This window comes from Bactrocera neohumeralis, chromosome 4 (genome assembly GCF_024586455.1).
Source record: "Bactrocera neohumeralis isolate Rockhampton chromosome 4, APGP_CSIRO_Bneo_wtdbg2-racon-allhic-juicebox.fasta_v2, whole genome shotgun sequence".
NCBI classification, from domain to species: Eukaryota; Metazoa; Arthropoda; class Insecta; order Diptera; family Tephritidae; genus Bactrocera; species Bactrocera neohumeralis.
The window spans coordinates 4,407,364-4,419,759 of NC_065921.1; positions in this window are offsets into that span (position 1 = coordinate 4,407,364).

The following is a 12,396-nucleotide window of genomic DNA, read 5'->3' on the forward strand; positions in this document are numbered from 1 at the left end:
TTGTTGTTTTAAAAATGCTGATTTGTTTCTGCGCGCATGTGTTGCCGTAATTCTAGACATTACACGCTGTGACACACGCGCTGCCGCAACGGCGAGCAGAACACATTCCGGACGCCTGCAGATTTCATAACACGTTTCGTTGCAGGCGTTCGGCCGAAAGCTTTATGTAATACGTACACACATACATATGTATATGATTATGAATGCACGCTCGTATTTAAATCTGTAGAACAAGCGAAAATGTTGTTGCTTATGAAGAGATATTTTTTCGCAGATTCTTATCGTAATAAGATGCACATCAGCACCAGCGGCAGCTAAAATAGTTAAGCCCCAGCTACATCGGTAGTTGCAGCTGCATATCTATTGCGTTGTTGCATGCATGCGCGCTTGTTGCAACATATGCTGCATGACACTTACTTGCGTGCAAGTTGCATGCGCATGCGCCAACCATCGCTCCGCCATAAGTTGCTGCCCAATGGGATTTGACGGCTGACCGACGGTTAGTTAGTAAAATAATGGGCGCTCCGATGTGGCGACATGGCTTGGTCGCTTCAGTTTTCATAACAACCCATTGCTGACATCGCTCGTTCAACACATTAACAAGGTACTCGCAACTTGACAATCTTTTGGGAATTCAACTGCCTTGCCAGTTGTGTGCTGTTATTACATCTTGACGTTTTATGAGTGTTGACCTCAAATTTTATGACGATGCCCGTTAGTGTCGTTGCCCGTCGGGTTAGTTGAGTCATACTTGTTCAAAAAAAATATAACAACGATTGGATGAGTTTGTGGTGAAACAAGTAACGAATTAATTATATTAAGTGCAATCGATAAAGGTTTTCCCGAAATGTATTTTCGTACAATGTGGGAAGATTATCAGTTAATATGAGGTCAGTTTGATGATTTAGTAACTTTTAATTTCCACTATCAACAATAATAAATATCGGAATTTTCAAAAAAAAAAAAAATTATTCGCGATGTCACCTTTAGTAGGGGAACACTTACTTTATATTATTCCTAAATTTTAATGGATAGAATTTGGTTAACGAAATTCTATTCAGTCGATTTTTTGTATGGGTCATCTATTTAAACACCAACAACTACGTCAGCCTCGAAATTCAACGCAGAATAACTCTGGCCAACAGGGGCCTTCGGACTGAGTAGGCAGTTTAGAAGTAAAGCTCGACGAACAATGACCAAGATGACCACAAGTTACTCATTGTTCCCGTCCTGCTATATGGCGCAGAGGCATGGACGATGACATAATATACTGAGTTGACATTACGAGTTTTCGAGAGAAAGGTCCTGTGGAAGATTTATGGTTCTTTACGTATTGCCCACGGCGAATACAGCATTTGATGGGACGATAAGCTGTATGAGATATACGATGATATTGACATAGTTCAGCGAATTAAGAGACAGCGGCTACGCTGGCTAGGTCATGTCGTCTGTATGGATGAAAACACTCCAGCTCTGAAAACGTACGACGCAGTACCTGCTAAGGAAAGCAGTGGAAGAGAAACCCTTTCACTCCATTGGAGAAATGGTATCTTGAATTGGCGCAAAATTGCGAAAAGAAGAAACGACTGGTGGGCTGTTGTTAACTCGTCGACACCGGTTATAACCGAGAAAAAAGATAGGATCTCGTACTGAAAAATAAAACAATTTTTTGATTGCAAGTCATACGTAATGTTTGTGATCCTAGTTAGTACTGTAACAGCCTATCACGGTCAATGTTGATTTCGTAGATTCCGTTTCGGTTATTTTAATGTCAAAGATGTACCACGGTCTGGAAAGCTATTTTTCGAAAATATCGAAAAAATAATGAAAATAGTCGTGTCCGGCCGTCATGTAAGCACTGTTACAATTGGCCAGAAGTTCAAAATTTTACAAAAAACTATTCGGAACCATTTAAATAAGGTTGATTGGCTCGATGTAAGGGAATAGATAGTGGCTGTAAAGCTTTCGAAAACCGGCTATCCGGACGTTTTGCCATAGAGCGAGAGTTTCTGTGAGAGTGACACAAAACGGCGCATAATTTACCCAAATCGGTTATTTCTAACTTTGCTAAATGAAACCATTAAGTTAAAGCAAAAATAATGGATTTCTTTTTACTAGCCTTACAATTTTGGAATTCTAATTTGGAGTTTTTCAATCATTTAAAATCGAAGAGTTACACAAAAAAGGCTCCATTGTGAATAGGCCTTTTGAAAAATACTAGAAATATTTGGGTTTTACGAAAATGGTATCGAAGAGGTCGTAGAAAGGTTTCTTTTGCCTTTTTCTTCTTTATTGGCGTAGACACCGCTTGCGCGACTATAGCCGAGTTAACAACAGTGCGCCAGTCGTTCGCTACATGGCGCCAATTGGATATTCCAAGCGAAGCGAGGTCCTTCTCCACCTGGTTCTTCCAACGGAGTGGTGGTCTTCCTCTTCCTCTGTTTCCCCCGGCAAGGGGACGCACTAATACTTTCAGAGCTTGAGTGTTTTCGTCCATTCGGACGACATGATCTAGCCGATATTCGCCGTGGCCAATGCGCAAAGGACCATAAATCTTTCGCAGAACTTTTCTCTCGAAAACTCGTAACATGTTAATACTGGTTGCAAGATAAACGAATTATCTGCGACTTCGACGTTATGAAAAAGCTATTGCATTCTCCTTATCGCTTCTTGGCCACCCTAGCTCGGCCGGCAATCCATCGGCACCAGCAGCTTTGTTGTTCTTCAGACGGGTAATTGCTATTCGAACTTCTTCATGCTTCGACAATGGAATGTTCGCTCCATCGGCATCGATTAGGGGTAACGGGTTCACCATCTCCTGGTGTTATGCTTTCCTATTATGTATTCCTTTCCTTTTGTCTAATGTCCTCAATACAACTCAGTGATTTAAGAGAAGAACCCAATGCCAATTTTTGTGTTTCATAAAATGAAGATAATAATGCACTTTGTTTATGAAAAGATCCCAGAATCATTATTGCGTCTCATAGGCTACTAGGCCTAACCGGAAACCATTAAATACTGTACATTTTTAGGCTTCTCTGAACTGGTATAAAAATTTACAGAGTTATGATCTTATTTACACACTTCTTCACCACTTGGTGCGTATTCGCAAAATTCGTTCGACAATTCTTGTTTGTGAAAGCAAGCGCAAGCGAAAACCAATTAAAATACTGCCTCCTCCAGAGTAATTACCGAAATATCATAAACCCACAACCACTTTACTGACTTGCAGGCGCTGAAATGGCTGACGGAGTTTGAATATTGTGTTTCCTTTAAACAAATACTGCATACAACGGTATGTATGTGCATGTATTACCGCTTAATGCCCACCTCCAAGCGAAAGGAAAAAATGACAAAATTACTATTGCAACAATTGTTAAATACGCCATGGAACACTGACTGGCGCAGCATGCCACAGCGAAAGGCTTAAATGCTGGGCAACTCGTTATATACAAACCCATTTCCATAACTACACACATACATACACAGCACTTACATACGCATGGCTATGCATATTTCAAGCTACTTGTCAAGCGATCGATTCTAATTTATGATTTCCTTGGGCGTTAGAAACTGGTCTGCCGCAGCGATTTGTGGCATTGTGACAGCGGACAGTTGAATATGCAACAAAGTTGAAAACCGCGAACAATAAAATTACAACACGAATGACATGCGAGCAAACCAACACAAATATCCAAAGCTGTGCATTGGACAAGCAGGGATAAACAGCGAATGCTAGGACGCTGGGTTCAACTAAAGCTCGCAATGCCACACAGACAAAATTACAGCTATGCATAGCTATATATGTAGATCACATTTTAGGTTAGCTTTCGTCTTCCAAAGGAACTCTTGTCTGTGGAGATTTGCATACTTTGCCTCGCTGCGGGCGTTGTTAATTTAATTCAATTACCAAATAAAAGAAATAAATCAAATCTAGGTACAACACAACAACAAATTGTAAATGCATAAAAGTAAAATTTTACAAAGAACCCACGAGGCTTGCACGCAACATGACCGTTTGCCACATGGAACGGCGGGGCTTCTGACCTGTTGTTGCGTGTATGCGTTTGCGCTCAACATCTGTCTGGCTGCCGAAAGTGTGCCGCCATTCAATGCCCTTGTTACCGCGCACACAGTCACACTGGCATTCGCATTCGTGTTCGTGTGCGTGTATGCGTAGCTTTCCTGTCGTCAGCGTTGCATTTGCATTTCAGGCTGTGGGACCACCCTGCTGCCGACTGATGGCGATTTCCACCAGAACCAGTTCATCTTCTATCAGAGATTTGCATTAGCCAGAATGTAGCCAACCAATTAAGCTGACTTTCAGGCTGCTGCTGCTGCTGCTGATGCTGCAATCGCAACTGTTACTTGCAAATGACCGTCAAATTGAAATGGAAATACTTTACGCATCCGTTTGTCTTCAGCTGCCGCCCATTTTGCGTGCGTTTGAAATTCCGCAGAGCCAAGACAGTGGCAGCTGCTTCTGCCTATGCAACTCTGCTTTCTAGCGTATCGCGATCAATTTAATTTACTTGACTGCTACGATTATGGATGCGGCAAAATGCAGCTTGTGGCTTGTGGCTGTGGCTTGCGGCGTTCGGCTTGTGGCGTGCAATTCGATCCTCTGGGGGCAACGTAGTCGCCAATCTGGACCATGGCATAAGTGGCATTGCGACATATTTGTCTACGCACAATCAGCCACCAGCAAAACTACCAAGGCACTTGCATTTGCAGGTATTTCCACTTTGAATTCATTTTCACAATCATTGATTGCCTGTTTGTCTATTTAGTTTTCGCTATTAATGATGATCTCTGTCGACTACATTCGGGTTTTTAAAGTGTGAAGCCTAATCAGTGCGTTTGATTGACATTTCAGATCGCTGACAATTGAGGAGCTTTATAGGACAGTCCTGCCACACTTTATATGAATTTATTCGGTTTAGCTGAATTCGTAAAATTATAGGCAATTAACTTTATATAAAGTAAGATTTTTCAGAGATTCTCTACTGTGCCTCGCTAGAATGCGCCACTCAACAACATCCTCTTCTTTTGCTATTACGGGCTCGACCGCAACGAGTACTTTAAGATCTGTTGCGTTAAATTCATTCTAACTATATGGGGTTTTCAGTGTAGCATTGTCATTGCAATATCTCGGACTATATTAACGTCATGGTCAGTGGTATGTTGGATGGTATTACCGAAAAAGTACTGTATTAAACCCTTGGAACAGACGCAATGGACCTGCCTGCTGGAACTTACGGTCGCAAAGAAAGCTACCTCTACAAGGAGGTTTCCTCGACATTCGGATACATATGCAGGTGAGGCTTACGGGACATTGCTTACGGTCAGCCGTACTAAACTCACGAGGAACTAAACAAAAGAAGACTGGACCAATGGTTGTGTGGTCTTCTGTTCCAACTATGAAATTTGCATATTCACAGACGGATTAAAGGATGAAACAGGAATAGGAGCGTCTTCTTCTATAATAATCTATGCACATAAAGGCCGAAATTGTGGACAAAACAGAAAGCGACAAGTGGGCTTCTGCTCTAACCAGCAAGGCCATAAAAATTCTATTGGATAACCAAACCGAAGTGGCAATACTAATATCGGTATTCTGCTTGAGACGATTGTCTCATGTCTCTAATTGTCACAATCTTAATTTAGTGACTACAAGTATGTTAGTCAGGAGTCTCATTCTTTTTGGTATTCTATACAGTATACTGCTATACTGTATCTGCCAGAATACCAAAATGATGCTCCTGACTAACAGAATACCGATATAAGTCTCGTCTGGATAGCCAGCCGGTCATATAAGAATAGAAAATTAAATATAAGGCGGATGAACTGGCCTACTCGAGGCAGTTGGAGCCACTATTTCCCTGAGCTGTCCCAGGCCATTCAGCTCCTTCAAGGGTTGTTGGATCCTAGGGGAACAATTCAGGTCTTGGAACACAAGCAACACAGGGTGAACCACAAAATTACTTTGGGGTAGTGTTTATGGTGGACAGACCAAAAAGCTCCTACTTCTAAGCAAAAAGGAGCTTATTAACATTGTAGTGGTTAGCTCAGGGCACCTACCCTTAAGAACTCAACTATAGAAAATGGGAAAAGTTGATTCGGTGGAATGCAGAGCATGCGCGCAGGATGATGAGACGCTGGAACAATATCTATGCGAATAGTCGGCCATCAGTCGGATGATAAGGGACATATTTTAAGGTTCCCAATACTACCACTTAAGAGACATTCGGCAGCTGGGATGGAAAATAATCAGGGTTTACTAAATCCACTTGGTTGTTGGATAAGGCTTAAGTCGGTTATCACCCGGGAGAACAATGAACGTTATGTTGGCCTCATACGCCTACCTTTTCAACCAACCAACCAAATGGGACACATGACATATTAGTAGCAATTATAATTTAGTTACTTTTACAACATTAGATTTTTTCCTAATATTCTTTTTTGATCTGCTTAATGTACACCATTCGACATTGTACTCTATCCACATCGTAAATCACACTTAATCGCTTTACAAGCTTTCAAATATTGGCTACGCATTACGTTGGTTCCCTTCGAGCCAAAATCTTGCGTTGGAAATAAATTGTTGCCGTGAATTTGTGCAACAGTTGGCAGGTATTATGTACGGAGATGCACAAACACACTCAAAGATAGAGTTGTATACGACACTAGAGGAAATTAGAATTGCAAATTGCGATCGCGACGCTTCAATTGCCAATTCAAATAAAGTTTAAACACTAAACGGCTTTTATGCAAATTACCGGGGAATAGTCGAAACCGCGTTCCGCCGCCGCCACAGCCCGAGGCGCGCACTTTAATTGAACAACAAGCGAATCGGGCACTAAAAGAGACACACTGAAAGAAGCAAACATAAAATGCAGGAAACGGTGCTCGGCCTTGTGTGTGTGTGTGTATGTGGCGTGCTTGCGGCCTTGTTGGCGATAAGCGGACAGCGCAACCAACCAGTCTCTTGCCAATTAAGCAAACGGAAATTCGTTGCAGCTTCATTTGGACTCGAGCTGTCTGGCCGTAATAGGAGCACGCAAGTAGCATCTGCATTGGCCGAATCTTATAGGCGCAAGGCATAACGCGTAACGCAACTCACTTGCATCTTAGCGGCGTTTGTGGCAAAGGCGACAGTAAGCGTATTTATTAGCGGCAAGGCATTTGAATAGGCGCACATCTGCCGTTTCGAATTTAATCAGTGCCGCTTAAAATGCTAATCAATGTCTGATCATCATTAATCTTCGCGGCGTTTCTGACGGCGGCGCGCGCGCAAATGCCACTTGTCTTGTGCAGCCAAAGTGCGCTGATTGCCGCTGAGGTTAGGGCGACTGGCGCACGATATTGACTATTCACATTTCAGTGCGCAACCTGTAAAAAATTCTTAATTGTTATGCAAATCATGTGGCAGAGCACTCTCATGAGCTACGCTTGCCGCTCCAACATTTCATTGCCGTCGCTTGTTTTTGTTGCTCTTTAGTGCACTGTGACAGCCCTCAAATGCAGCGCGAACTGTAGCGGTGGTGGCTGTGGCACCGCTTTTAACGGTTAATGAGCAATTAATTGCCTCGTCTGGATGCGAAAAAGCCGAGGCAGCAGGTAATTGGAAGAGCAACATCGAAAAGCAATCGATTCCAATTTGATGGTAATACAAAAATTGCGTTTTAATACGCCAATGTCAGGCGTATAATTTAAGAAAAAGTGAACGAGTTAAAACCTGAGTAAACAACTCACTTTGCCGACGAGTTTGCAATACTTTAATGGAGCGCGCGTTGGGTATCCTTAGCTGCTGCAATCGCCATTGACGGGCACTCCTTTGTTCCGGCGCGGTTTTGGTCAACGGACGTGCAACGCTTGTCGCTTTCACACTCTCCTTGCCGCGTGCCAGCTAAATTGACAGTAATTTATGTCGTTCGAACACCGGCGATATTCGTTGGTCGGCGTTCGATGTGACCGCAAGATGCGCGCCCACGCATTCGCCACTCACGTCGGGCGCTTTCAAATATTCAGCATATGCGACACTTTTCTGTTTGCCGCACCCAATTCTCTCTGTGCGCTACGCTTATGAAGATGTCTCCGCGTTGCAACGACACAGCAACATGGCAGTGCGCGTCTGCAACAGCACAGCGTCTGTGTCGTCGGCATTTTCTGCATTGCAGCGCGTCTATTAAACGAAATGACATGCTACGCAATTCCACATAAGCTTGTGCGCACAGCGACACAGCGACGCGTAGGCAGTGGACGTATTCTATTACAACCAACGATTCACAACCACACATTTGTGCATAAGTATGTACAGGTGACGTGCGCTTTACTTAAAGGCAACACACAATACTTCTTGCAGATCGCTTGTACCTTGAGGATTTTGCATCATTGGAGATTTGAGTATTGTTCGAACGCCCGTGGCGCTTCGGCGGAGGTAGAGAATGTTGTAATGCGTGTAGTTAACATATTCCTCGGGAGGCTTAGGCCAAGAAACGGAAAGAGCTGTTTTTTAAATTGCCTATAGTGTTGGTGCAACATTAAGGCGTTAAAATAAAAGTTAAAGCCGGATTTTACTTACATTTTCAGAAGTGTTATGCTTTTCTTTGCATTGAACACGTGATAAAAACTTTTTTTGAATTACCGATGAGAATATTGGTAATAAATGTAATGACTAATGCCTATAAAACCCGCCTTCGTAATTGGAATTATATTCTATAATTTGAATGGAAAATAAGCCGAACATTGTACAAATAAAAATTAGTATTTAAGTTAGGCTTTATATCACTAGAAATCTTGAATTTAGTTGAATCATTTGGGTCTAAGTTACGGCAATGCATCCTGATTTGTAACCGGTCAAGTTCTGTCAACTCAGTATTCCTCACAAGGACTGGGATATTGTTTTGTCACGCCATACTATTTGGTTGAACGAGATCTAAGATAAGACAATGTGACTTCACATGAACAACCTAAGCCTTAAAGGTATGCATCAGTGAAAGATAAAAAAGATTCAAGATGTTGACTCACACTGAAATTGGTCGACAATAATTTGGACCATGGTAAGCATTGCAAGAAATAATTCTCCGCGCTTTTTCCAATAAATTCTTCAAAGTCTTTCAAAAAGTTTCAAGGATCTTATTTAAAAACAGATTTTCCCCATCACGATCTCTTGCCAATGAGTTCTTCTTCTTTAATGGCGTAGACACCACTTACGCGGTTATAGGCCAGTTAACAACAGCGCGTCAATCTCTCTAATGAAGTGGAGGTCTTCCTCTTTTTCTGCTTCCCCCGGCGTGTGCTGCGTCGAATACTTTCAGAGCTGGAGTGTTTTCATGAGTTGATGTTAGGACATCGGTTGGTGGCTTTCGTTTCGGAGACAGCCAGGTAGTTTGATGGATTTTCTTATGCTAGAATCTAGTACTACAGATAACCATATTTCGGGCCCAAGCGAAGTTGATCAGCCTCAATTTGCTGAATTTACCGACCTGGCGTTAAAGTCGCCATCCACGATTTTGACATCGTGAATGACCCACCACGAATCCCACACCAAATTTGCGCCACTGTGGTAAATGCCACAAGGACCTACTCGTCTCAGTCCTTGTATCGTCCATCGCATTTCTTGGAGGGCGGTGATGTTAACCTTCATTCTAACGAGAACATCAACCAGTTGGACAGCGGCACCTTCCCAATTAAGAGACCGGACATTCCAGGTGTATGCCCTTAAATCGTAAGCCTTAACATGTTTGCAGGGGCCGTCATCAAAAGGGGGGTTTCTCTTCCGAAGCTGTTGTTTAGTTTTCATTGAGGTCGTTTTTTACGTGGCGAGTCCCAAACCCAGCGCACAACCTTGTCACTTTAGCTCGCCTTCAAATGGATGTTTTCTGTCTACCCCGAGGATACTTAGTCAAAGACCGGAAGTCGTGAGCTGCTTGAGCCACATGTAAAAGAACCGGTTTTGATCACTACCAAGTTAATGACAATCAAAGACTTGCGTGAACTTCTATACCTAGCTCCATCCTCCTATGTATGGCAATGAGTTCAGTTACCTAATTTTCGTAGCGATAATCTGTAAACACGTTTAATGAAAAAAATGTGAAAAGGATTTAGTTCACACAAGCATCAACCAACAACGTTGAACACTGTTACATTTTACGTCACTTTAGCATCATTCCAAGAATTGGCACTCACGAAATGCGAACTGATTATTACACCGCTAATAACTTGTCCGATTCCAGACTAAGGAAACATGTACAAATGTTCATAACAACATTTGCATTGCGTTATCAAAAGTGTGGTTATGAATGTGTTTGAGTGTCTGTTGTAGTTTTGTTTACCAAGATCGATGCGCTGCTTTCCTTTTGTGGCTAAATCGCGAAGATGACATGGAACATGCATTAAGGCGACAGCGACACTCGAATTGCGGTAACTAATTAAAAATTAATTACTTCGCAATGCCAGCTAACAGTTACGTACGTGGTTGCTAGGGATGTTGCAAGTAGGTGTGATCTTTGTGGTACACGCTCGTAGGATGGCTTAGCTGCGCTTTTTGTAAAATATGAATACACACTTGTAAAGTGACAAAAGTGACGGCTTAGCTGGTCGCAATTTTGTGTTATCGATTGGATGCTTATTAGCTTTGAAGAGTTGCTTGGCCAGGTTGCCGTTGTCTACATGATGGCAACCGCTACTTTTAATGTGAATTAATAAATGGAAACTGATTATTAGATTCTTAAGAGATTTGATGTTTTGTTTTACTTGTGTTTCAACTAAAGAGAGAGAGAGGGAGTGAGGTCCTGTAGTGTAGCTACAAAACTTGAGACATAGAAGTGGAACCATAAGCTGTCCATAAATCTACAGAGCCACTTAGGTATCTCTGAATTGGTTTGTTCCATTTGTGCTACATATTTCTTCAACCTGTTGGTTCATTGGTGAGCCTGTCAATTGGGAAATTATGTGTACTTTGTTAAAAATGATCAAGCTGACTTGCATGCAATGCGGTCATTACTCATTAGTATTCTTTACACTGTCCACTTCCTTGCACTCCCTTCTCAGGTTCCCGGTTTGGGCGCTCTTCTCCGCTGATCAACATAATATATGTACATATGTGACCGTAGCTTTTGCCTGGTTATCGTTTGCATTATTATTGCTGTGATATACATATACTATCTTCGACTCATTTGCTTTACCATACTTTCGAATACAACAACTACGAACGATGTTTAGAAACAGGATTTGGATAAATCGCATTCACAGGTGGACAGAATGTATGCAGGTGTACGGTGCGTCACGGCCCACCGTTGAGCACTAGCGGAATTCGAAAGGTAATTGAAAATTAGCCTTCTTTTGGACAGCACATTCTCATTTGCTCATTTCCGCAGTGTAATTGAGTTGGAGTCGTTGTGGCAAGTTGCAGCCGTTAATGGCCATGGGCTGCATTGCTGCCAATCTGCATCTCTATTATGGAGACGAAGAATTTTGCTTTGCTATACAAAATACCATTTTTACTATTTTCAAGACATCTTGCAACAATTTGATTACAAACATTGAAGTTGTTGTAGATATGACGGCAGTAGGTATTATAATGTCGGGTTACAATTAATTTTAAGTATACTCACATGAGAGATATTCTGCAAATAATATTTCGGAAAATCGGTCAAATTGACAGTCCTTAGGCAAGGTTAGGTTCGATGGCTAATCCTCAAAATGGCGATCGCTTATGGACTACTACATGAACTTATGTAGAATGCAAAATCGCAAAAATATAACTTCTATATCCAATCCTACAAGTCGACAAAGCGCCTAAAAGAATATAAATCTTCTTAGCCGCTTAATTCCTATTCTTATCAGGTCTGTCGGAAATCTGAAATTATGGAGTCCTAAGTGTTTAAACCTTGATCACGAGAGGGACAATAAAGAAGAATTATTCTTATCTTCTCTTCTTCCTTACAACTTATAAAACGGGCATCCGATAAGAATCTCAACCTTACAGAACTTCCACAACTAGGAAGAGCAAATAGCCCTTGCGATCGACCATGGACAAAAAGAGCTTGGGACAGCGGAAGGACCAATAGTAGGAGCCAAGCTCCTTTCAGCATCTAGTAGTAGAACGCACAAAGATAGCGGAAGACGGATCCATTCCTTTGTCAGCCTTGTTCCTTTCAGCTCGTCAGTTTTACATTTACCTACGATTCCGCTGTGGCCTAGCAATCTAATAGTTTTATCAACACCGACGACATTGATAACGAGGCATCAGACAAAGAAGCTCAGTGTCCCTCTTCTTCAGCGTATTCTACCCACCCACCTCTCATCCGTCAGAGTTCGGTTTGTCGACTACATGATAAAAAATCCGGTATGAAGTCAAAGCGTGTGAGAATTTCCAAATGATCAGACATA